The 27,018-nt window shown below is 41.3% G+C and overlaps 1 protein-coding gene across 11 annotated transcripts in view; it reads right to left on the reverse strand.

Annotated features, from left to right (window-relative positions):
- ADD3 (adducin 3) overlaps positions 1 to 26,208 on the reverse strand; it is a 198,339-nt gene extending 172,131 nt beyond the window's left edge. For 2 of the 11 annotated variants that reach the window (XM_053306760.1, XM_053306773.1), the window contains exons 1-2: positions 26,062 to 26,193; positions 23,524 to 23,598 (exon numbers count right to left, since the gene is read on the reverse strand). The gene's annotated coding sequence lies outside the window, so the exon portion shown is untranslated. Of the gene's footprint in view, positions 1 to 5,698; positions 5,789 to 23,344; positions 23,463 to 23,523; positions 23,599 to 25,625; positions 25,822 to 26,061 lie in introns of those variants that run through there. The other 9 variants (XM_053306772.1, XM_053306761.1, XM_053306769.1 and 6 more) reach the window with 9 other exon arrangements.
- Positions 26,209 to 27,018: the final 810 nt, after the last annotated feature.

Below are 27,018 nucleotides of genomic sequence, written 5' to 3' on the forward strand. Positions count from 1 at the left end.
GCCAAATTTGCCCAGCCCTGGCCTAGACTCTGCAACTCCTTTCCTGGGAAAGCACATGCAACTTCATCCCACCTGGCCTTTAAGAGAATGGTAAAAATCCGACCTTTGGTCTTCGATGACCAAGAGGGAAGAGTCCTTCTGTGAGCTTGTAAATGCCTTTTCCAAACTGTCCCTATGAGCTTAATCACCCCCTAGCACGGTTTCCAATTTTTAAATGTGTTTTTATATTATTTTAAATATAATATACTTTTGAGAGTCACCTTGAGAGCATTTGTGAAGACAAACAGCTAGAGATTAATAACCAATCACCAGCTGCCAAAACTGCAATCAAATGCATATTTGTGCAGAATGTATCTATTGTGGGCCTTGCATAGAATTAAATCCTTAAGAGTATTCAACCTCACCACTGTCCGTCCCACTCCACCCCACCCCTGCCTTGAATCTTGGGGAGGATGCCAAAGTTCGGTGTCATGACCACCTTGATGTCAAAGCTCTGTCTCTAAAGCTCTGTGTCATGTCACAGTTGAAGGGCAAGGCTGGTGGTGACCTCCAGTTTGGGCTGATGGGGACTACTAAAAGGCAGCCAAGATTTGTGGGCCATCCACACATTAGTACTTAGCACAAAAGTTAGTGTTTGAGTAATAAAATGTGGGGTAATAAAATACACCAATTAAACCTAAGCACACAGAGACTATTGTATTACCTGAACTATTTTATTCCATAGAAAACAGATCAATGGCAAACATACATGTTTGAATTATAACACTTGGGACATGAAAATACCAAGGGTCAATAATGATCTTCCCTAAAATTTCAAAATATGAGTCAACAATTAACATCTTATGAAAACTGTGCATATTTGTATGGTAACCCTAAATTTCAAACCTAAAGCACAAAAGGCAGTGTTTGAGTTCTCTCCCCACCCCCACCCCCGGGATAGGTCTGCCTGAAAATCACATACCCTCAAATGATGTAGCTGGTATGCAAATAATTGACAAGTTAATTGACAACAGTTATAATTCACAAGGAATTCATGAAAAGTTTCATTTTGAATTTTACTACTGTAAATTGACATAGAAAACATAAGACAGTGTTATTTCTCACACTGATTTTATAATCATTGAGGAAAGAACAGCTATGTACATTTCTGGTGACAATCCTAGTAAATCATTAAAGTAGACTGGGCTACGCTGCTTAAGTCTTCATTTTGCATAAGAAACTTTCTCCAAATAGTCCACATTGCAACTTTGCAGTTTAGTTCTGTAGTAAGTCCTTGTTTTCCCAAGGTATCCCTGTACTGAAAATGAGATACCAGTCATGAATACTGCATAATCCATGTTCCTCATGCACTGGTCCCAGGAAGATGCATAGACAGACTAGTACAGCTTAAAGACAGCTTATCTTTCACTGGTCACCAAGCACACAATCTCACCTACTAATCAGAACTCTGTGCGAGTCCCAAGACATATACACACACACCCTGAAAAGATGCTACAGAGTTTGCATGGAATATGACAAAAAAGTGTCTCACATTCCTATTGTGGGCCAGTTCATACACTGTGGTCACCACATGGACCACAGTGTCCTACTCATAGAAGGATGTGTGTGAGTGGCAGGAGATTAAGATTATAACCTTCTCACTACAGACAGCAGCCTAATCAAGCGAAGGTATCGAGTGTCTCCCTCTTTTCAGTCACTTCCACATTAAGATTGCAAAATTTGAATTAGTCCTGACAGATAGGCAAGATCAAGTTTCCCAGCCATTATACTCAACATTGCACCAGAAAACACACACACACACGTGTAGTTGGTCCTGCCAGCCAAGCCTCACTCATTCCATGTCCAATATTCTTTGTTTAACAGCCTTTTTTGCTTGCTCAGGGCCCATGGATTGCAGCACTTCAGGGGGAAAGCCACAAGAGGTGAGCTTTTCTTTAACAGCTGACTTCCACTACATCTGAAAACTGTCTTCAAGCATCAGTGGGGCCAGGCCCATTGGCGAGAACACCACCTTGAACCAGTAGTTAAGGGTAGTAATCCACACTCGGGTTTCCACTCGCGTGACTCCCAATTCCAGTCTTAATGCTGTATTGGAGACGCATTTTGGGGCTTGCATAATTGATCTTAGAAACTTAGATTGTATTGTCTATCTGAATTAGGTTGGAATAAGGGCCCAATTGAGCACCAGACATTGCAAAGATACTACTTTGGCAACATACAGAGGCATGCTGATGCAAGTATTCAGGACCAGGCTACTAGAAACAAAAAGGAAAAACCACTAATCATTGCATTTCAGATACGTTTATTTTATTCCCCTGGCCAATTTGGGGGCAAGTTTTTATTCAAGCTCATTATACAAATTAGTCCTATATTTCAGTTGATGTGCGGTTCATGCAGAAATAGTTAAATCACTTCATGACACATTAAACCCCAGTGCAGCTAATTAGTAATGAATACCTCTCATCTGCTCCCAAACATTTTGCAAGATTTTACTTTTCAAATTGGAAACACCCTTTTAGCAGATGTAAGTTATAACATGACACAGAACTTGAAAACAATTTAAAAAGCAAGAATGTACTGACTATCTAAAGTGAAATCCAAAATCCAAAGATATGTTTCCATTTACTTGAGCAAGCATGAGAACTGCTATAGGATCTAATATTGTAGTACTTGAATAAATATACTCTCCAAACGTTTTCACTAGCACTTGCACAAGCATTTGAAAAACAGTGCTAGCAATGATTTTCCGTGTGCTCAAAGTTTTCTAAATCCATCCCACAGTTTAATGAGGGCTCAAATCAAGAAGGTTACAGATCACATTACTAAGAATGTTTTTAAATTATAATCCCCCCACCTTTTTTATGCATTTCTGCTTTGAGGCATCCATATGAAATTGTTCAGAGAGTACATAATCAAACATATCCAGCAAAGAGTGTCTACCAATTTAGATGCCAAACAAAGCATTCCACATGAAATGCTGGAGCATTAATAGTTTTTAACACATCTTCCAGAATATGGACCAGAAATCTAAGGATAGACTCTATGAAATAAGCGAATTTAAAGGGGACAAGAAAATTAAATATTTGGGTGTCTGGCTGAAAAAAATTAGTTGTTGTTTTCAAATAATTATGTCAAAATATGGAATACAGTAAAAATTGATTTGCAAAGATGGACTAGAATGAACTTATCTTTAATGGGAAGAATTTCAGTTGTCAGGGACGAACCATATTCACATCATCAAGATGAATGTTTTACCTAAAATGTTGTTTCTTTTTCAAACTATTCCTATAATTAATACGTTAACTTGTTTTAAGCAATGGCAAAAGGACATAACTAAATTTGTTTGGCAAAGGAAAAGACCAAGAATTAAATTTAACAGATGCTAAAGAAAGAGGTGGTCTTACCCTGCCGGATTTAAGGTTGTATTTTGATGCTATTTGTTTGACGTGGTTAAAGGAATGGATAATATTAAGAAATCCCAGAATACTTGATTTGGAAGGATTTGATAGAAGGTTTGGATGCCATTCTTATTTGTGGTATGATAAAACTAAAGTTCATAAAGATTTTCTTAATCACTATGTAAGAAGAAGTCTAATGCGAGTGTGGATAAAATATAAAACATGGCTGGAATCTAAAACTCCATTATGGGTATCCCCGATTGAAGCTTTGGCACATAAAGAGATAAATATGCAGTCTGTATGGAGTACCTATAGAGATTTGTTATGTTTTCAAGATAAGGGCTGTAAATTAAAAAATCTAGCTGAAGTCCAAAATTTGGTTAGCAACTGGTTTCAGTACCATCAGCTAAACAAATTTTACAACGAAGGATCTTAAAGCTGGATTTGAGGATCAGATGTCGAGATTTGAGAAGGAACTGTGTGAAAATGATGAAAAATTAGTCTCTAAGATGTATAAGTTGTTGCTTTTGGAGGAGACAAGAGACGAAGTGGTTAAAACGATTATGATTAAATGGGCTCAAGATGTGGGTCATAATATAGAGATGGCAGCTTGGGAAAAATTATGGAAAACTGATTTAAAGTTCACTGCCTGTTATACTTTAAAAGAAAATTGTTATAAGATGATGTACAGGTGGTATCTGACACTGAAAAAATTAGCATTAATGTATAAAAATGTTTCAAATAAATGTTGGAAATGTGGACAATGAGAAGGAACTTTCTTTCATATGTGGTGGTCATGAGGGAAGGCAAAGGTCTTTTGGGATATGATATATAATGGGTTGAAGAAATTTTTTAAAATGACATTTCCTAAGAGGCCAGAATCTTTCTTGCTGGGAATAACTCAAGGAGAGTTCTCTAGAAGAAACTTAAACTTTTTTTATGTATGCAACCACAGCAGCTAGAATAGTATACACGCAGAAATGGAAAGACAATAAAATGCCTTCAAAAAAAGACTGGTTGATAAAAATTTTGGAATATGCGGAGATGGCAAAACTTACAACACTTATAAGGGATGAAAACTTGGAAAGTTTCAAAGAAGATTGGGAACCTTTCTTGCTTTACCTAAGGAACTATTTTTCTAACATGGAACTTTCAGCAGGATTTGAAATTTAGTAATTACAGCAGGTTGGGTAGAGTAAAATCAAATTGTAAGATGGAGTATATATGTTTTGTATTATTATAGCAATGGCTTATATGTATAGTTAACAAGAACCGCGCAGACTGGTAAGTGGGAAGTCAATATTTACTTAATTAAGTGTAACTTGATTGTTAAGGTATTGTTAAAATCAATCAAATTTTAAAATGCAAAATAGTTTTTAACACATCTTCCAGACTCAAGCAATGTGTGCATGGATACAGTTCAGAGTTGCAATTGGTTGCATGCCATTCTATTTCTCTGGGGCAAATAGGTCTGTTGCCAGTTAGATGGGTGTGGCCACTAAAAGAGGAGGAACTTACAATGCTGTGGTGCTATTAATCCACTGCATGTAGTTCTCTCAGAGATCACCGTGTATAGCCTTGCTGACACTGTAGCACCATTTCCCAGGGCAGGGGTCCTTACTTTCTTTGGTTTGCTTTAAGAAGTAAAACTCAGACAAGCAAATATTTTAATCAAATGTGACAGGCAGAGAGAGTGCCATATATACAGTATATACCTGTGTTACTTCAAACATTTCTGGCACAGCTTACACTTATATTAACCTGGGGAAAGTCCATAGAACCTATTTTCTAAAGCAAAGCTTCATTTTATTTCAGTTTTAGGGGAAACACCACATCCCAGTAAAAGCTGAAAAACAGAGTTGGGGGCAGAGGGCTGAATAATCATGTTATAACAACTTTGAATAGAAGCAAGGATGTACCAGTATACCAAAGACTAATTTCTTCATGCTTGTAATCTTTTCTGACTTTAGCTCAAAAATTCAAGCCAAAACTGTTTGCTTAAACTGGATTGGTTAGACCTGGTTCAGACACAACTCAGCTGAAACACAGCCATGGTATGTCGACTGACGGTTGTTCCCAGAGGTATAAGCTACACTGCATCTTTCCTTGGTTGAAAGCTTATAGGACACTAAAATCTAGATGAGAATTAACAGCGCACTATCGCTAAATGATAATGAGTGTTTCTTGGGCTCCTTCCCCCACCCTTTCTTGATAAGCATTAACTATCATATAGACATGATGCCTACACCAGTGTAACCATTGTTAGCTTTTAAACCAGAGACTGAAACCAGGATTAGAACCTTGGCTTGGTGATCTGGCTGCATCTGCTGAGTTATCTGTGTCTGAACCAGCCTTAGAGTCCCCTAGGAAGCTCCCACAGTCTCACGAAAAAAGATTAATGGAGTTTTGCCTGCAAGACAGAATTTTATGGTTAGAGGCTCTTTTCTCATCGAGAAATGTACACAAAAAACTGCAAAGACATATGGGACAGCTTCCAAGCATTCATTTTTTATTGGACAAACCACCAAAACATTTCAAGGGATACTAAGTCATCTCAATTCTACAACACAACCATAGCACAGAAGTGAACCTGTTTGAAAACAGGACTGAATTCTGCATTAGTTCAGCCTCATTAAAACAGCAAAACTCATACATAACTGGGCATGTCAGATACTTTAAAAATCGCTTTCAAGAAAAATTTATAACAGGTTATCTTTTATGGCTGCTCTTACAATTAGAGAGCCCCTCTCAAGCACTAATTAAAGCTCAGCAGCTTTTGCAGCCTCGACTCATAAACATGCAAAATCCCCATAACCTCACAAGAAAGCAGGATAGGCATCATATCAAAGACAATTTAAAAGCAAAAAAAACAACAACACTCCCCTGACTGATAATTGCCAACATTGGCACAAGGGCTTGCAGAAAGATGTTGCAGTAGCGCAAAACTGTTATGCTAGCAAGTTGCACTAGTGTTGCTATACCATAAGCATGTTTGTCTAACAGTTATGCAACTGCACCACACCTGATTTGTTTTAATGGGAACATCTGCAAAAGTGGGCTATAGCACAATGCTGCAAATATAGGTTTTTAAGTACAACTAAGCTAACTTCTATGTTAGCACAAATTTGCTCACTCTGCCATTGGTTTATGTTGACCACTATATTTTTCATTTTACAAGGTCCCACCTTGACTTCACATTTACAAAATAGTCTAAGGCAAAGCTGCTTTCTTGATGGCACAATGTTGGTTTTGCACAGAATATATCACATAAAGAAAAAACAGTCTATTAACTGAACATTTTCTGGCTCTCCCATTTTGGGCACAGATTCTGAAGTGATCTATTCAGCTCAGTTTTCACATCAATGCAAAATGTCATTATAAAGACATACATACAAAGGCGGTATTACCATAAAAGACTAAAGAGAGGTCCTGCACTCCACTTAGCATCTTCAAGAAACCAGTACTGGTGGCAAATGGTGAAGAAGGAGGAACTTTTTGTGGGATTTTGAATCTTTCTGCAATGTGAACTCCAGCACCCTCAATGAGTAGTGTGAACTCTTTTGGGAAATCAGTGCAAGATGACAACTGATTTGCAATATGAGCTTCTGTGGGCAACAGCTTACCTAATAAGATGGCCAAAGAAAATACAGAAAGATTCTAGGTGGAGGGTGATGATGGTGGTGGTGGTGATGGTGGTGGTGGTGGAGAGAGAGAGTTGTAAAGCAACATTTGGCATGCCACTAAGCACTATCAAAAGGCATAACTCAATCCAGAAAGGCTGGAAGCTTTGATTAACAGACTTAATCTGCCCCCCGCCCCGTAATTAGTGGTGTCAAGATTGAGAAGCAGTCCATGCAAGGCACACCAACCAAAAAATCCCCAAATACAAACTTTATTTCAATAGTTTCAACAAGGCTTTGGTAATTTGTGATGATAAAAATTAAGTTGCTCAACCAACTATCCACTCTTGCAAGCATAGCAGTGAACGTTAAAACTACACCTGTCCTCTAAGTATCTATGTTACGCAAAGACATGATAGAGGTGTATAAAGTTATGCATGGAATAGAGAGAGTGGACAGAAATATTTCTCCCTCTCTCACAATGCTAGAACCAGGGGTCATCCCATGAAACTAAAGACCAGGAAATTTAGGTTGGGATGTGCCCGAAGTGCGGTTCAAGCCCTTTTAGGAAAATTAAAAAGGGGACTTAAAGAAAAGTAAGTACCTACCTGCTCTCCACTGCCCCCTCCAGTGGAGAGTGGCACTGATCCCCAAATGCCCAGTGTGCCATAAGCAAGCACATGGCATCTGTACATGTGTGGGTGCCATTTGTGTGGTCAGCAACACCATGCTGATTTGCCATGTATGTGCTGATGGCGTACTGGGCTTTTGGGGACCAGTGCTGCCCCAGCAGGAAGCTGGAAGAGGCAGCAGAGAGGAAGTAAGCACCTGCTCTCCTTTTTCTTAAAGTCCCCTTTTTAATTTCCCTAAAAGTGCCTGAACTGCACTTTGGGAACATCCCTAAAACATAGGACCAACAAAAGAAAGCACTTTTTTACACAGCACATAATTAATCTATAAAGTTTCTGCAACGGAATGTGGCAATGGCCACTATCTTGGATGGCTTTAAAAGGAGCTTAGACAAATTCAAGGACAGGTCTATCAACAGCTTTTAATGACTTTAGGCCATCAGTCTCAGAGCCAAGATGCCTCTAAATACAAGTTGCAGGGGAGCAACAGCAAGAGAGAGAGCATATCCTCATCTCTTGCCTGTGGGCTTCACAGAAGCATCCGATGGGCCATTGCGTGAAACAGAATGCTGGACTAGATAGGCCCTGGGCCTGATCCAGCAAGGCTGTTCTTATGTAAACTAAATTAAAGCACTGCTAGCAGACATGTGTAGTTTTTGTTTTTTTAAAGATCTGTAGGTTCCTAGAAACAAGAGAATTGCTACTTTAATTAACCAAGTTTATTTTTACAGCAAGAAATAGGAAATTGTGAAAGCACATTATTTGAATTTCAGGATTTAAAAGTCAAATAATGAAAACTTCTCATTTAAGTTAGCAAATCTCATGATTTCTAGAGGTTGCCTCACCATTTGAAGTTGACTGAAAATTTGGGACTAGCACTAAATCTGCTTCCCCTGTCCCCCAGCACCTAAGAAGAGTCAGGAGCATGTTCACCATCAACTGTATATGCAAATCAGTCCAGGCTCTTCGGCTCTAATGCAGGCCTTGGCCGCACTGCTCACCCCTGTCCTTGACCGTCCTTCCCAATATAGAAATATATGCAGGGTACACATTCCTCCTAGTTAATCAATAAGAACACACTCATGGATTTATTTTTATGGTGCACTCATAACAAGAATTACCCTTGACAACTTTGCATTTACTGAAAAGTACATAGCAGCTGGATTCTGTACTACAAATCAACAGAATTAAGAACTGTCCAAGTTTTATACGCAAGAAGAACCCAATTATCTCCACATAACTTTATCAGATGAGGCAAGCATGCTTTGCGTTTCTACTTCAAACATGTTTTGACAATTAACCACCAGTATATTATAGACAGGTGAAGGCTACAACCAAAACCTTTAACAACAGGTCCTTGTGAAACCTGAAGCCAAAATATATCAAAGGTCACCTTGTATAAGAAAGCCTTATTGTTTTTCTAAGCGCTCTACCAAAACCTTTGTTGGAGTAGAAGGAACTCAAGATAGCATTTTATTTAACCTTAGGCAATGGAAGCAGAATACAATTTGTGTTACAAAGGTGGAAGATGAGGTTTCCTGCTGCTGTGTGGTTGTTTGGAATACTGGGTGGTGGCCCGGATCAGAAGCAAAGCTTCAGGCTATTTTCTTGGCTTTATGAACTAAGTCAGACATTACACAGTTCAGTCACACCTCTGTTCTAATCCTGTATGAAACATTTTAATTAACAATGTAAAATATTAATAGTGACCCAACATGCTTAGATTAAGAACAAGAGCAAATATTTAAAAGCAAGCATTTCACCTAAGTATAATTCAGGAAATACTGTACGGCTATTTACACAACTGGGAGGGAGGCAGGGTTTCACCTACCTTCCCCCCAGACTACAGTTGTTTTCTCCCTTTGGTGTACCGCCACACACTCACATGATCCATGCTGCATGGAGCAGCACAGATCTCTGGAGGCCAGGACTCATCATCCAGTCATCCAGGAATCCCACCATGCACTGTGCAAAAATCGCGGTGCATTTGAGGATTCCCCTTGTGAGTCGGGGAACTCACAGCACGATTCTTTGTATGTTTGGGCTGCAGGGCACACTCATGCCCTTAAAGATAGTGTGTGCCATCAAGTCGATTTCAATCCCTGGCACCCACAGAGCCCTGTGGTTCTCTTTGGTAGAATACAGGAGGGGTTTACCATTGCTTCCTCCCACACAGTGTGAGATGATGCCTTTCAGCATCTTCCTCTATTGCTGCTACCTGATATAGGTGTTTCCCATAGTCTGGGAAACATACCAGCAGGGATTTGAACCAGCAACCTCAGGGTCAAAAGGATTGTAGGCAGTGCTGAGATCACCCCCAATCACAGTGCTGCCTAATCCAGGATGGGCTGCCCTAGCCTGGGTTAGGCTGCTCATGAGAATAGCCTTTGTAACTAACTATGTTGCCAGCTCTTTGAAGGGGGGAGGGGAGTATGCAACAGAGTGATTTCTTCTAACATTATTTTAGTCACTCTTTCCATATCTGTTTAACCTGGGGGGGGGGATAATTGTCAAATTTGCTTTGAACCATCTCATCCATCAGGTTGACATGGTGAAGAACCAGTTACTGTAACTCACAAGGCTGCATGGCATGTCCAAGTAGACTGAAACGGCATCTGTTATGCTCACATGCATTCCTAAAGGCTTTGGCCCCAAGAAGATGCATTTGTGCAGAGAACAGGAACCCATAAATGTAAGCTTAGTTCACTAGCCAGCCATTACTTGTAGTCACCACCAATACTTCTCTTCTCCCTCAGGCACCTTTCTGGCACATAGGGCAGAGGTCTTAGGGGACTAGTGGGTCTTCTGTCATTTGCACTGGGATATGGAGATGGTAAGAAACAGCGGGAGCCCTCTCTTATGATCAGAAAGGATTCCTGCTGTTTGTTTCTTACCTTCTCAAAAATGGCAGTGGAAATGAGACCTCTGGTGAAAAGATGTGTGTTTGGGCTGGGAGCATTCACCACTGGTGAGCTGGCAAGAACGGTAGATGCCTGGCTGGGAAGGAGAAAAATAAAGTACTCTGCTGCTTTGAACAGCAGATGCCTCCCCTCCTCTCTTCTCCACATACACAGCAGGCTGCTATTTAAATTCCCAAAGCTCAACATCAACTTCCAGTTCTTGCCAGTGGAGTATTGCAAGTTCACATGTGCATGTAAAGGGGCTCAATGGATCAGAGTCCAAGTATCCTAGTGTCTTGGCAAATCTTTCCATTATATGACCACATGTCACATGCAATACTTTCATCCAAGATGGATGAGAATATTCTGGGCATATTTACAGCAATACCAAAACTATGAACATCTTGTGCCACATTTTCCATAACAAAAGATTGAATGGGTATACAGAATGTGCACAAGGGTCTTCCATTCCCTGCAATGTCCCTTTGCTCTGCCTGTGCTCACATGACAGGGAAAAACAGGGCTTGATAGAGTGTGATTCCTTTACATTTGGGCACTGTATCCATACTCAATGGGATGAGGACCTCTGACTTTAATCACCAAAACAGAATCCTTTTTGTTCTAAGACTATATGCAAAGATCTCTGAACATAATTTTAAGGCCATCCTTCCAATCTGTTCTATGCCAAACATGAGTAATATCTAATTTAAATGATAGGTTACTTAATGTGAAAAGAGCAGCCTATCAGTCAGTCTAACAGGTCCATAAGGATTCTAACTTAGTCATGCCCATCACATGGGAAACAGGATCTTTACATGTGCCCCTCCTCCCCCACCACAAGAACTTAGTGATTATTTATCTAAGTATGTTTTATTAAACTAAGTGAATATTACTCTTCAGGGTAAGGCTGGTTTGAACTTCTGGAAAAGTTTGTTTGTTTTCTGACTTTTCTTCATATGTTATAGAAGAAAGACAACCAAGGTTCTCAAAATTCTGACCAAGCTACCAGATTCCACTGTTTGGAGGACAAGATTCATGGTCATTGTCAGTACCATAACTATTGCCATGCCTTCCAATTATCAAACATAATATGCAGATAGAATCTGGAGTCAAAGAGACAGGCAGGAAGGTTTAGAAACTGTCCTATCTAAGGGACTTCCCAAATACACTGTACTAAAATATGTGTTTCACACTACCTGTGAACAATGGCAACCCATATAGAGACATTGCAAGTAGCGTCTCCTATTTCCATTCCATTACTCTAAGCCAGAGCTGCTGTGGGAAAATGTATTAATGTGTTTGGTAGCTACAGCTTGACATAAACTACGACAAACTGGTAATGATAAAATTTCTGAAGGAAATCATCATCATCATCATCACTGTTAAAACAAAAAAGTGAACTGAGTGAAAAATACAAGACATTATTGTGTTTCAGGCACCAAATTCTTGTTTGGCCTGGCATTCGACAGCCAGGGTGAAACTGGCACAAAATAATTTAAAATGTCTATGAATTAGATATTCTGACCATAATATAGCGTAGCATTGTGTGCATTAGAACTTCTACCTGCCCCATGTTCTTGGAAAGTAAAAAGGTAGGAACTGGACTAACTAACTAGTAGATGCAGGGCCCATGCCACAAGCAAATGTGTAACCTGGGACACACTTGCAACAGTAGGCCTCCATAAGTCTACAATGACATAAATGTGTTTTCATTTCAGTAGGATATCTCTAATATCTGCTCGAGCACCACTTAGAGAAACGGATCATGCTCCATTAAGGCAAATGTATGACAACACTATTTAAATTGAGTCAAGTCATTACTATTCATTACTCTGAGGTTAAATAAGAACTCTTGGGAAGATGTTGAGGTAGACAGGAAGAAAATCAATCTACTTAATGAAAAAACACCATAAGCAAAGCACCGCAATTGCCTGATTTATTACACTTTCTACTGCCACTATGAGCTACTGAAATCAATAAGATTATGTATGTGGTCCCTAAATGACATTACATGAGAAAATGGGGGGGGGTGCCCTTTAAGGATAGATAAATGTATCTATTTAGTCATTAAGTATCTGATAGCTTATTAATATTTCTAGCAGGAAACAAATTGGGTTACTGCAACACACTCTACATGGTGCTCAGAACAGAAGCTCTACATGGTGTTCAGAACAAAACCTTAAATTGGTACAAAGTACAAGGGTTCCAACAGGAAGAAGCCAGAGAAAGCACATACCACCCCTAGTTCATCAACTGCATAGGATCTCTATTTGTTTCCAAGTCGAATACAAGGTGCTCACCCTAAATAGATTGGTGCAATAAGGACTACTGTGTCCCACATGAGCTTGTCCACTCAGATCCATCAGTTCAGATACTGCTACATATATGTACGTTCCCCGCCTCCTGAGGTTAGGTAGGTAGCTATGCAGAGCAAGCTTTGTTCTGCTGCTGTATGCAGGCTTTGGAATGCTCTCCTTTGGAAAATCCATCTGGCCCCCTAATTTAGAATACAACATTTCTGCTTTGGAGATAGAGGTACTATTTAACCCACTGCATCTTCTCCTTTTGTGATTTTATCTTCTCTGGTGCTTGGCTAATCTGATTGGTTAAATCATTGCTTTATCTTTTAGTACAGTTTACTATGCCAATTGCTGTTCACATTTTTTTGTTTGTTTCTCTTTTGGCAGAAAAGTGAGTTATACATATTTTAAAATAAATAATTTGCTTTTAAATCAAGTCTGTGCATAAATTAATGCATAGTATACTTTTCAGGAGAAATACAGCTGCTTAGATTAGGTTTTGACGCTCTAACAGAGTCAATGCTCAGCTAACCTCCTCCTTGGAACTAGGGATGATCTAGGCAAGGAAGCACACACACACAAAAAAAAGAATAAAGAGAAAAGTTTTAAAGGACACTTGTATTAAAATTTAAAGAGTGGGGAAGAGAGTAAGATTAAGATAAAAAAGAAAAGGATGATCATTTAGTACAGTATTTCTCAACCACTGGTCTGTGAGGTATCACTAATAAAAATCACCCACCCCAAAAAACAATTTTGGGCCAACGGGGGCCACTGCGAGCTCTCCGGAGCTCACTTCCTCGAAATGAACATTATCCAGCAGTGAGGGCTGCCTGGAAATGAGCTCCGGAGAGCTGCTCGAAATTGTTTTTTGGGGGAGTGCCCGGGGGTGGGGTTGGAGGCGAGGGGAGTGACCCCTAACTGCTGGTCCAGGAAACAGCACATGAATAATGTATAATGAATAATGTCCATGACTCCAAAAATGTTGAGAAACACTGAATTAGTACACACATAAATGGCATTCAAAAACAAACACATTTATAAAAATGAACTTAGGCTAGAAGTGCTGGGTCCTTCCTGTTAGATATACACAACTAACCTTGATCATTTGTCAAAGTCATAAGAACACTCTTTTTTACAATTAGAGAACCATCAGTACTCTCCAGGAATAAATGGTTCAACTTACTCAAGTCAGTGGCTCAAAATAATGGTTCAAATCCCCTTCTGTTGTGAATGTATCAGAAAGTTCAGCGAATAACTTTCTCTGCAAGAAGTCCTGAAATAATTCACAAAATTTCTGCCAAATTTAAATCCACACTAATTTGATTTAAGTTTTTCCATTCTCATAGTGGGAGTCTGCTCTTAATGCAATTGTAGGCTTCCTCACTGCTGCTGTGCCCACATGCACGGGGGTGGGGGGACAGTTTTCAGTGACCTTCTATGTCTCCAGAAGTGACCTGTTCCTTCTGAAAATATGTCCTGGGGGCAGCCCCTCAGGGACATGTTTTCAGAAGGCACACGTCACTTCTGGAGGCAGAGAAGATCACAAAAAAATTACTTTCCCCTCCCCCCCCCCCGCTAATCATGGGTGCAGTAGCAGTGGAGAAGCTCTTTGCAGTGCAGATGCATCTTCCTGGCACATTCATGCTGCCTTAGTTAGGATGTCAGTGCTTTTTATACAAAGGAAGGGATCTTAGCCTGGAGCAGCTTCTTGTGTATTTAGTTATCTTCTCTATAGAGAACACAGACCTGCAAAGAAAGAGATGTGCTCAATCTCTTAATACATTCATGACAGAAGGGTGATTTTTGCCAAATTTAAAAGCTCATTAATTTGATTAAATTATGCACACAAGATAAAGAATTTTATAAACACTTTGCTTCTTAAAGTACTAAGAGAAACGACCCAGTACACTTTCAGGATAACACAAAATAGGACTCCATTCCCTACAGCTAAATCCAACTACAAGAAATATTTACATACTGCTTTTCAACAAAAGTTTCCAAAGTGGTTTACATAGATAAATAACAAACAAACAAGATTGATCCCTGTTCCCGAAGGGCTCACAATCTAAAAAGAAGCATAAGATAAACACCAGCAACAGTTACTAGAGCACACTGGTACTATGGTGGGGTTGGATAGGGCCAACTGCTCTCCCCCTGCTAAATAAAGAGAAACACCAATTTTAAAAGGTGCCTTTTTGCTGGGTTAACTGGGGAAAGTTACTCTAGGCTAGTCGCAAGGTACCTAACACCCTTCCTTTGTATAAACAGCAGCTGACTTCTTGACTAAACCAGCATGGATGCGACAGGAAGATGCACTTGCACTGCTGAGAACTTCCCCACTACTGCAACATCCCTGCATTGGAGGGGAGGGGCAGAAGCTATTTTCACTTATCTTCTCTGCCTCCAGAAGTGCCCTGTGCCTGAGGGTTGTCCAGCCCTCAGGGACATGTTTTTAGAAGGCCCAGGCCTCTTCTGTAGGCAGAGAAGATCACGGAAAATTGCTTCCCCCATGCAGGAAGGTGCAGCAGCAGTGGGGAAGCCTCTGACTTTGTCAAGAGCATCCTCTCACTGTGGGAATCCAGCTTCCAATGAGTCTTCACTGGGTTAATCAGGATATCAGCCACTGATTGGCTATTTGATCTTCTCTGGCTATTATTTCATAAAAATATAGAGGAACTATCCTAGGCAAGTCAAGCTGCACTCTAGATTTAGGAAGAATTAAGGCTTCACTTAGGTGAGTGAAGGATAAAACATGTTCTGGAAATAAGTCTTATTGTGATGTTTCAAAATAGTCCAAGGTACTAGAAATATTACCTAATGTATGCAAGACTGTTTACAGACTGCAATATTGAAATTACACATAATCTTGGAAGACTGAGATCAAAGTTCTGCATGGCAATCTTTATAGGCATACTCTAGCCATTACCAGGAGATCCAAAGATTTCTGAAAGACTTTTATAGGCATAAAATCTTTGGATATCAGTCAACATGGAAAACATGACCGATAGCTCCGTTACTGTTGCAGCTTCCACTGTAAGTACAAGCCGCTGCTCATACCACAACAGCTAGAGCAGTATCCTCTGCAAGAAAGGAGGGTATTTATTTAACATTTTTATATACAACCCAAAATTTATGTCGGTTTACAATAAAACAATACAAATTAAAATGTTAACACATTAAAATAATTTAAGATTTAACACTATGTGTATAACTGTAAATATAATCAGTGTCCCTTCTAACAGGGATTCCAGGTGTTGTTGACTACAACTCCTATAATCCCCAGCCAAAGGCCATTGCAGCTGGAAATTCTGGGAGTTGTAGTCAACAACATCTGGAAACCCCTGTTAGAGGGAACACTGAATCTAATTAAAAGCCTGGGCGAATGAATGTGTCTTAACTGCCTTTTTAAAAATTGTCAGAGATGGGGAGGCTCTTATTTAAGAAGGGAGCGCATTCCAAAGCTTGAGGGCAGCAATGGAAAAGGCCCATCCCTGAGTAGCCTACAGACAAGCCAGTGGCAACTGCAGATGAACCTCTCGAGATGATCTCAATGGGTGGTATGGCTCATGGCGAAGACAATGTTTTCACCTTCTTCACCATGAAGAACTAGTATTAGGTTATGCAAGCAACCTAGTCTTGGGTAGCGTTACCAAACCCTATTCCACCTGCCTTTACAAAGAAAATCTCATTCTTTATTACTCTAGTTTACTAGTGCAGGATTTTAAGTACATCCATAGCCTTTGGGGTGCCAAACAAGGGTTGTTCTCAGCTCTGTATTGGGCACTTCTGTCGAGCACTACTGCCACTGCTCTGGCACTAAGAATTCTGTGCTCTGTACAGGATCTGATTCTGAGCTTATGCACAAACATATCTCAAAATTTTAAAACAAATGTATGTTAAATACAAAATATATTCTTCACAAAATGATACTTTGCAGTCAGTTAATAAAACTAAAGAGAATTGGGTTAAAAGTATATCTGCAGTGGTGAAAAGAAATAAAAAATCTCACTGATGCCTATTTTGCTTCCAAAAATGATAATGGCTCTTATTTTCATTAAGATTATTATATTTTCTCCCAGTTCTAACCATCCAAACCTCCTGCAAGATTTCTAATTTTGTCCGAGCATCTGGTGTTTTCCATTTTCTCACTATGTCTCTTTTAGTCTGCTTGCTATACTTAAGATCAATTCAACGGCTGACATCCGGGCTAACAAAGCATTAGAACTATGCAAGAAGAACCAGTGCCGTCGCATTCCAGATTAATGCAGTACAAATGATTATGAAGGGTGGGGGGCTGAACTGACTACCTCCTTTCCTCCCAAAACCCTCTGTGCCACCCAAAAATGTCCCTGAAGCGGGGGGGAAATCGGTCCCTGTGACCCTCAGAGAGGGTTTTTAGGAGGCTCCGAGCACTTCCAGGGGAAGGGGCGGGGGGGAATCAACAACACTGTTGCACTAGGAGAACCATCAGCAGCACCAGCACATTTCACAGACTCATTGGGCCCTTTACAATTACTACTGTGTCATCAGCATAGAACAAAACCTTGTCACTTCAGTTTGTATGCCTGCAATATAGGCTCATCTGTAACTATAGCCACTAATGGTTCTAAATAGAAGGCAAATATCTTCAGAAAGAGGGAGCATCCTTTGGTGGTAACTATTTGTATCCTAAACAGTTCAGAAAAGTCTCCACTGACCATGATCCTTGCTTTAGGTCATGGATTGACAATTCCTAAGTGCCAGTTCACCATGATGTCCGGAAATTCAAGCACAGAACCTGAGCTAGGTGATGGTAGATATAACCAGAAGCAAGGTGGGTTGAGGATGTTCCCTTTGCCTCCAGTCCTGGGAGAGGAGGGCACTGCTGGAGATGAGAGGTGAGTCCATCCTTTCCCCATGGAGCTGAGGGCATGCATAAATTTTGGGGCTACATTCTAGAGCCAAAGAAAATTTGTCAAAACCTGCTTTAAGTTGACAATACATTGAAGAGCAGCATTTTGGGAAATTCTGCCCCGATTTATTTACTTATTTAACTTATTTGTATACCGCCCAAAACATGAGTCTCTGGGCAGTTTACAACAAAACAATAAAAACAAGTTAAAAGGTTAACACATTACAACAATTTAAAATTTAAAATGTTAAAACTATTAAAAACCAGCAGACTATTAAAACAGTATATCTAATTAAAAGCCTGGTGAACAAATGTGTCTTGACTGCCTTTTTAAATGTTGTAAAGACGGGAAATCTCTTATTTCAGCAGGGAGCGTGTTCCAAAGCCTCGGGACAACAATGGACAAGGCCTATCCCCGAGTAGCCACCAGATGAGCCCAACCCCGTCCCCGTCCAAATGTATCCATGCTTTTTAAAATAAACTAATGCTGAAGGTGGTCAAACCTTTCTGGGCATGCAAAAGCAAATCAAGAACCTGACAGGAAAAAATAACTGTGGAGTGATTCATCCTCTGCCATTTATTCTCAGCTTCCATCAGAAAATCATGGTCACCTGCAGAGGATTAATGGCATATATTGGCCAATAGCTAATGGCACAAGGTCTGAACATCTGCATTGCTGTGATTGCAATGCAAATCAAAGAATCTGGAATTCATAGTACAGAAATTGGCAGTCTACAAATATAAAAAGTCTGCAGTCCTATAAGTAGGCATCTCTTTTTCACTGGGTGGGAACAACTTTAAGATGTACTAACATTAGCCAGAATCGAAAGGTCTATAGAAGAACCAGTCTACAAGGTTTTTTAAAATTTATATTCATATACTGCTCTTCCTCCAAGGAGCCCAGAGCAGTGTACATGGTTATGTTTATTCTCACAACAACCCTTTGAGTTAGATTAGACTGAGAAAGAACTGCCTGGCTCAGAGTCACACAGCGAGTTTCATGGTTGAGCAGGGATTTGAATTTGGGTCTCCCCAGTCCTAGCCCACATTTTAACCACTATACTATGCTGTGCCTCTCTCCTTCAGCTTGTTCATTTTTGCAACAAATGGAAATCAAACCAAATGGGTTCATTTTGTACATGCACACCCCTATCCTTCACACTAGGGATGTGCACGAACCTGTTCCGAGGCCCTTTTACAAGCCTCTGAACAGGTTCGAACACCGGGCAGTTCGAAGGGTTCAAAGGCGGGGGGGGCAACTTTAAGGGTGGGAGAGGGTCACTTACCCCTCCCTCCACTTTCCTCCCACTGGTGCTTGCATGAAAACCAGTCCGGCAGGGTGGCAGCGTACCTCCCTGCCGTCCGTTCTTTGGACCAGAAGCAACTCACGTGCGTACGTTGCACGCCAATGTGCGCACATGCGGGAGCTACTTCCGGTCTGAAGAGCGGACAGGGCGGCAAGGAGGTACACTGCATCCCACCGGACCGGTTTTCAAGTGAGCAACCGTAGGGGGGAAAGCGGAGGGAGGGGAAAGCAGAGGGAGGGATAAGTGCACCGTCCTCTGCCCTTAAAGTTGTCCCACCCTGCTTTTGAAATGGCCACTGCCGGTTCTGTGCACATCCCTACCTCACACCACCTAACCTAGAACACACATCAGAGCACTTCTGGCCATTACTTTTCCAAGGACTCACAAATCAGCCCCATAAGATCTACTGCTTCCAGCTCTTAAGGAAATGGGTTCTCTATGTCATTCTAGATTTTTCTGCTCTCACACATCTTTTGCACTATGTGCAACTACAACTATGAACACTGTATAATACAATTACACAAACCATAATTTTAGTTGATAGTTTTGAGTTTCATATCATATTATTTGCACATCATATTACTGAAATCCCAGCAAGTGGATTATTTATACAGCACTCTGAAGCTCACTGAACTTTTAAAAAACCCAGTTCCTTCACAACATTTATTGGCAATGCATTTCCTAGACTGATGGTATAATCTTGTTTAAAATGGAAACAGTTCCATAGGTCTTTCTTTTATAAGTCTTTGCTTGATGGTGACACTACATATAATTGTCAACCACATTTGACAAATAAACATTTCTTCTTAAAAATATCTTGCATGGCCTGCACAATGTCCATTAAAAACCAATTCACAAAAAATCTCAATATTCTTTCAAGAAAGATAGATTAAATTAAACACAGTACTCCTCCCTTTTATTGAAAGCAACAGTCTCCTAGCCAAGCTTAAAACAAAATTTTCCAGCATTCCACTCTGGACAAAGATCAACCCATTACTAGACGTTCTTCATATTATCCTCCTGTTTCTCAATAGAGGTATTTTCATTTGGATCAGCAATTGTTATAGTTCATACATATACTTGTCTGTTTTCCCTCTTTTTGATCTCCTCCAATCTGGCTCCCATCCTCAGCACTCTACTGAAACAGCCACTCTCCTCAATGCCCAATCCAGAGCTCTCTACTCTGCCTTCATCTTTCTTGACTCTTCGCCACTTCCAGCACTGTTGATCACTCTCTTACTTGATTCCCTTTTTGCCCTGGGTCTCTAAGATTCTGTCATCAGTTGGTTATCTTTCTACTACTCTAATTGCTAAACGTTTTTAAATGTAAGCTCTTCCTCAACTTTCCTCCTCTCTGTTGGGATCCCTCAAAACCATCTGCTATTCCTTCTCTACACACAGTCCCTAAATGATTTCATCATAGCCTATGATTTTCAGCACCACCTATATGCTAATAACACCTATCTCTACCTTGTTTAACCCAGAATTATCTTCCTCTACCCAATCTTGCATTTCCAGTTGGATGCTTCATTATCAGAATTTGAAGCATCACAAGCCCTCCTTTCTTCATTCAATCTTATCCACTGACACCATTCACTCTGTTGATCAGGCATACAACTATGATTTTTTTCTTTGACTTCTGTCTCTCTTTTGCACCCCATATTCAGACCAACACATGGTTATGTTGCTTCTCACTTTACAATATAATAAAAACCAGACCCTTCTGCTCTGTCCCTTCAGCAAGAACTCTGGTCCACACTGGTCAGCTTTCACCATGATTACTGCAACCTTCTCGCTCTAGTTTTCCATAGTCTCAGCTCCAGTCTCCTATCAACTACTCTCTCATCACTCCAACCATGCCTCTCCTTAAACCCCTACACTGGCTGGCTGTCTGCTTACAATCCACCAAGCCAAATACTACTAATCAGTCACGTCTGGAGGCCCACCTGGAATTTTCTAAGCCTCATGTTTTTACTGCATGCCTGGGACTGCAAAAGGTGGGTCTTAAAGTAGCTGGTAAACTACTTCAAGAATGCATAGCTGGTAAACTGTGTTCGGTTTGTGATTTATGTTACTCAGACTTAGTGTACAGTGGAAGGGAGTTATTAATAAACAATTGCAAAGAAAGAGGAGTGTCAGATGTTTACCTCACTCACTTTTATCTAGCATGTCCTCTCTTATCAAGTCATAACAGCACCAAAAGCTACCTGGCATCATCTATGCTAGCATACCCACTGTCTACACATCAGTCAATAAATCACCCTTGCTCATGTTACTTGGAACCTAGCTATCGGGGCGGGGGCGGCGCAGGGGGAGAGAAAATTTTGAAGTGTGGCAGAAAACTATTCTTCCTTCCACCTACAAATCCTCATCAAGCTTGGAAGCCCAATGATATAAGCTATCAAATGTACAACACACAAACAACTAATTTTACAGTGAAACCAACCACAGCACAGAGACAATTGACAGTACAGTCTGAATAAAGCTTTCTATGCTGTCCAAGTAAGTTATTTACGAAGTTTATTCACATTCCAAATGTGCCCAGTACAGATTATTTTACCGTAGTTATTTATATCTTTCAAAATCATACTATAGAGGAAGGCACATCACAAATAGGAAAAATATATGTTCTACTAATGTTGCAATTCTATCGAATGTCAATAGTTGAACCAGCGTGGTGTAGTGGCTAGAGTGCTGGACTAGGGAGACCCAAGTTCAAATCCCCATTCAGCCATGATACTAGCTGGGTGACTCTGGGCCAGTCACTTCTCTCTCAGCCTAACCTACTTCACAGGGTTGTTGTGAGGAGAAACTTATGTAGTACACCGCTCTGGGCTCCTTGGAGGAAGAGCGGGATATAAATGTTTTTAAAAAATAGATAGCTCAAATGAAAGGATCTTTCAACTCTATGCACATTTGCTTGAAAGTAATCACAACTGAAAATTGAGTAAGTTTCAATAGTAAACATGTATAGGTTTGGGCTTCAGATGGCCCTGCACTGGGGAAGAAGTGATAGTCTTCAACTAGAAGTTCTGACCCTGCCATATTTCAAAGAATGTAGACACCCCAATATACCATTGCAAGGATATGGGTGGAAAAACAATCATGCATGGCTTTAGATGGAGCCTAAGAGACAGGGCATTCAGTGGGAGAGACAAAGGATGCCAACTAACTCTCCCACTCCTGTCCACAGTATCAGGACTGGGACTACACTCCAATAACAACTCAGCACACAGGACTGTATAGTCCTGTGTTAAAGTGGAGCAATTCATGGCTCCAATACACCAGGCATGGTGTCCTCCAGGCATGCAAGTGGCAGGGAAAACCACCACCCCCAAACATACAGCAACATAACAAGTCCACATACACTTGCAGTCTGCTCCATAAGGTCTCCTTGTACCAACCTGTACCAAGGCTGGCAAAGCAAGTCCTTATGAAGTGGACACAGTGGCACACACCAAGTATGGGATGCAACAGCACACACCCCTCACTGGGGAAACCCAAAGCATACATCCAAACAAACTGAACATTAGCCCACATCAGTGCAAATGTACCACACAGGGTGAAAAATAGGTTGCCAATTTAATAAACAGGCTAGAGTACAGGATACCAACCAGTTACCAAAGACTGTATGCAAGACTACAGTAGTAGCTATTTTAGAGAGAGCACAGGATCAGACTAAACCACTAAGGATGTATGAAAATGACAATGAATTTTATCAACCTGTTAATAACGGATTACAGAGACAGAACTGCTATCACAATGGTGATAGCAATTCCCAAATCTAAATGTCATACCAAGATTTAAAAGACTGGGATTCCAAAATTGAATGGCTTCTCCCAGAAAGACTGGCTAACCATAACCCCAGATGTAAGTGACACTCCCCATCCCCAAGATTTAAAGCAATCACAAGTTACAATTCTCCCATTGGTGGCGGTGGTGTGTGCTCTCTCTCTCTCTCTCTCTCTCTCTCACACACACACACACACACACACACAAACTAACTAACTATAATACACATGCTCTTATATATCTGGCTGGCTCCCAAATCTAGCTGAAGTGAAGAGGCGACTCCAAAGTTTAGATGAGCAAAGAGCCTTTCTCCCATAGACGATTTATTGGTGCGACTTGTCAGCCTAAATGCCACATCACGCAAAATCCCCAAATCCACACAAAATGGGGAACTGCCTCTCGTCAACATGGAGCTGCAAACTATTTTAAAGCAAGCAGATTGGAGTGTGGGGAGCGGGAACGCGAAAGAGACCGAGTCCTAAAAATATCCGCGAGATACTAACTCACCTCCAAAAGAAAAGCGGAAAAAGCCTCCCGAAGGCACCACGTTGAGTCTCCCACCCCAGAGAACGCGCGCGCGCGCACCGAGGTAAATAGAGCCCCCCTCCCCGAGCGCGCGCCCTTGATCCTCGGAGCCCGGCTTTTGGTGCCCCCTCCCAAGAAGGGGCTGCAAGGAACTGGCTTACCTCAGCAGCGAGCGCGCCTTTGTGTTTCCCTCTTGCTGCCTCTGCGGCTCTGGCTGGCTGGAGCAGCAGCACCTCCTACGGGAGAGAGGCGGGCTTGAGTCAAGCCGGGGCGGGGCGGAGGCACCTCACTATCTGGCAGGAAGGGTCGCGCAAGCTCCTCCTCTCACGCCTGCCTGCATGGCTCACTATCTGGCAGCGCCCCTTCTGCTCTCATTGATTCTCTCGGGTCTGTCCGATCGCCCCTCCCCGGACTAAGCCGAGAGGCGCAGCTAACGTTCGTCCCAGTTTGAATCTCCCCCCCTCCACCCCCTCTTCAGCCCCCCTCAGAGCGGGGGGGAGGGAGAGGCAAAGGAAGGAGCTCGGGCTGGCCTGTGCAGCACCCCAGGAATTGCTGCTGCTGCTGCGGCGGCGGCTGCTGGGTATATCAGTCACTCTGCTGGGCTTTAGGGCACCAGAGAAGGCGGGGTGGGGGGGAGCCACCCCAGCTCTCTCCATCCGCAGCTAAGGAGGGAACGGCCCAAGGGGGCGGTTTGTTTCTTGTTCTCGCACAAAGTGGCTGTGGACGACCCCACAGGGGCTCCTCGCTGACCCAGCCCGAGGGGCGGGCCTAGTCGCTCGCCCAGCCACAAGACGTCCGTCCGTCATCATCCCCGCCACGTCCCTCACACACTCTTCTTGTCGCCTCCTCCGTCTCCAGGACGTGGAGTCCTTCTCCCCGCCCTCTTCCCTCCACACAATTCTTCTGAAATCTCTGGTCTCCGGAGAACACGATCCTCCTTAGACCAGCTTTTTATTTCTATTTGTTCAAGCCGTTCTGGTCTGTGTGCTTCGAATGGCAAGCCTCCATTTGCAGTATGTGCACCAAAGATGGTGTTCCATCTCGGATTGACAAGATTCACACGTGGCACACATACTCGAGTTTCACATTGTACCACCATGATTCTGATAAGCTGGGTGAAGGAAGGGCGGGTCCTCCACAGACGCATCGGGCTTGTTTTCTTCCGCGCTGCTCTCCCCATCCTGCAGATAAGCGGGCAGCTCCTTCTGCCAAGCGACTATCTGGTGCTACGTCTGTGGTACCACCACGCCTGCTGGGAAATAAGCCCCAAACTCCCTCGCTAATCCAATGCAGAGTTGAATAAGTTGAGTGTTAAGCAAGCAGCTTCATTTATTCGCCCCCCTTTTGGCCCTCCACACAGTGCTGTTGGGATCTGTTCAATTCAGTTTTCCCCATCTCTTTTGCAGTCACCTCTCAGCTCGCTTTAGTTCTCCTCTTACTCCCTATTCATCTCACGTTTGCCATATAACTCTTCCATTCCCTGCATTAAAAATCCAGTTAATTATTCTACTTTCGCTCCACAAATCCTACTGTTCCAAATACAGCCTGTCACTTTAAAGGGATGCCTTATTGCATTCCTTTACATTTCACAATCGAAGACAATTATCCCCAAAGTAGGTTTTAGAAACAGGTTTTAATTTTAGTCTGTGGTCTGCGGAATCAGTCGGCTTCTATGTACATCATACTCTCCTCTGTCTCTCAAATAAATCAGCCTCTTCTTTTAAACTCCACCTTCAGTCACCCCACCGCTACAAACACCTGTTTCATCTGTACAGCTAGACCCTAAGCACGTTTACTCAAAACTAAGTCCCACTGTGTTCAATAGGGCTTGGCCCCAAGTAAACCTGCATAGGATTGCAGCCCTAAAGGGTTTTACCTGCACTCCGATCCCAACCATGTTTACTCGGGAGTAAACGCCACGGGTTTTCATGGGGGTTACCTGCAAGTCAATATGTTTAAGCTTATAGATTTACTCTTCTCAGAATTCATTCCATGAGCTCAGTTTACACAAACGTATTTTCTCCTTACAGCTAATTTTCAGCATTCGGTTCACACGCTTTGCATTCCTTTTTCACTCTCCCACTCCCCTCCTACAACCCACAAGACACACCCACACCTCGTACTACATATACTCAATATTCCTTCATTCCCCCCATAAGCAATTAAGGTAATATAGATAAGATTTTTGTGACAACCAAGATGATCTCTTCAAAATACAGCCTCAATAACGTTTGCAAGCTCTAAGACTGCAGAGTTCAATTACCTTCTCTTTTCCCTTCGCTTCCAGATTATTTCATCAACCTAATATCCTTTTAAATGCAGAAGCACACCCTTGCAGTGCTTGAGGATATGGGGATTTTGCCAGTTCCATTATGGCAATATGTCATTTGATATTTGCTGTGGTTGGATCTTCAATATGGAAGGAAGAGGTTGCACATTTCTGTGTCATTAAAAAGAGAAAACTGAATCCTAATTGCTTCCCTTGCTGCATGAAAGTTTATGTTAATTAATTTTACAAAAGCACTCTGAGGACAGGGAAAGGGGAGGTCTCTCGCAGTCAGACCATCAGATAACCATGCAAGTCTGCAAGCCTTACATAAAAAGCATGCAGGAGAACAGATTCCAAGAGTGGCTGAGTAGTCCTTCTACTCTTGTAACCACGACTTAAATACTTTAGAAACTGATAGACGATTGCTTACCAGATAGATCTGCAGTGCTTCCCGGTTTTCCTGAACGTGTGCCTTTTCCGTTTGTAGGAGTGTTAAATCTCGCAGTGCTGCATAGAGACACACACAGAGACACACACACACTGCAGCAGCTCTAAAGCCAAAGGACAGGAAAGTATGTTACTTCCTAGAGAGACTCTATATTGCCACTAGGCGCTGGCAGAAGCAAAAAGCAGAGTGTTGTGTTTTTTTTAAAGCTCACTGATTCTTCCCCAACTGTTTCCTGCCTTCTAGAATACAGGAAAAGCTAATCAAAAGAATTGTATTTGGGGAAATGTATATAAAAGTTGAAACTGAGAATTGAGAATCAAAAATTCAACTTGATCATGAATCATAAAAGGAGGAAAGTTCAGGTTTCTAATTTAAGTTCCAAAGCCAAATGCATGTTTCATATTTACTAGAGTTTAAAGTCCCACTGCGTTCTAGGAGTTACTTTCCAGTAATTGTGCAAAGGATTGTAGTCATAGTTGCACAGCACTTGGAGAAACATTAGAATCTGCTTCATGAAACTGCTTTATATGCTATATGAATAAGCGTTGCCACAGCTAGTTAAATGTGTATTGGTGTACACAGAAACACAGCAATGCAGTTCTAGGAAATAAATTTGATTTATATAGCACTTAATAGAGATTTCATAGTTTTTCACATTCATTTATGGGAATTAGTGTAGGCAAAGAATTTAAATGTAGCTGTAAAAGACTAAGTGATAGTAGAAAACCAGTGTGATACACAATATTTCCAAAACAGCTATGAGAACAAATAAGCGTATATATATATATATATATATATATGCTTATTTGTTTTCATAGCTGTTTTGGAAATATTGTGTATCACACTGGTTTTCATTATATATATATATAATGCTGCATGTAAATTTAAAACATCTACAGTACTTTTGGAAACTTACTTCCAGTTTCAACAATGACTAAT

The sequence above is a fragment of the Hemicordylus capensis genome, chromosome 3 (genome assembly GCF_027244095.1).
Source record: "Hemicordylus capensis ecotype Gifberg chromosome 3, rHemCap1.1.pri, whole genome shotgun sequence".
Classification (NCBI taxonomy): domain Eukaryota; kingdom Metazoa; phylum Chordata; class Lepidosauria; order Squamata; family Cordylidae; genus Hemicordylus; species Hemicordylus capensis.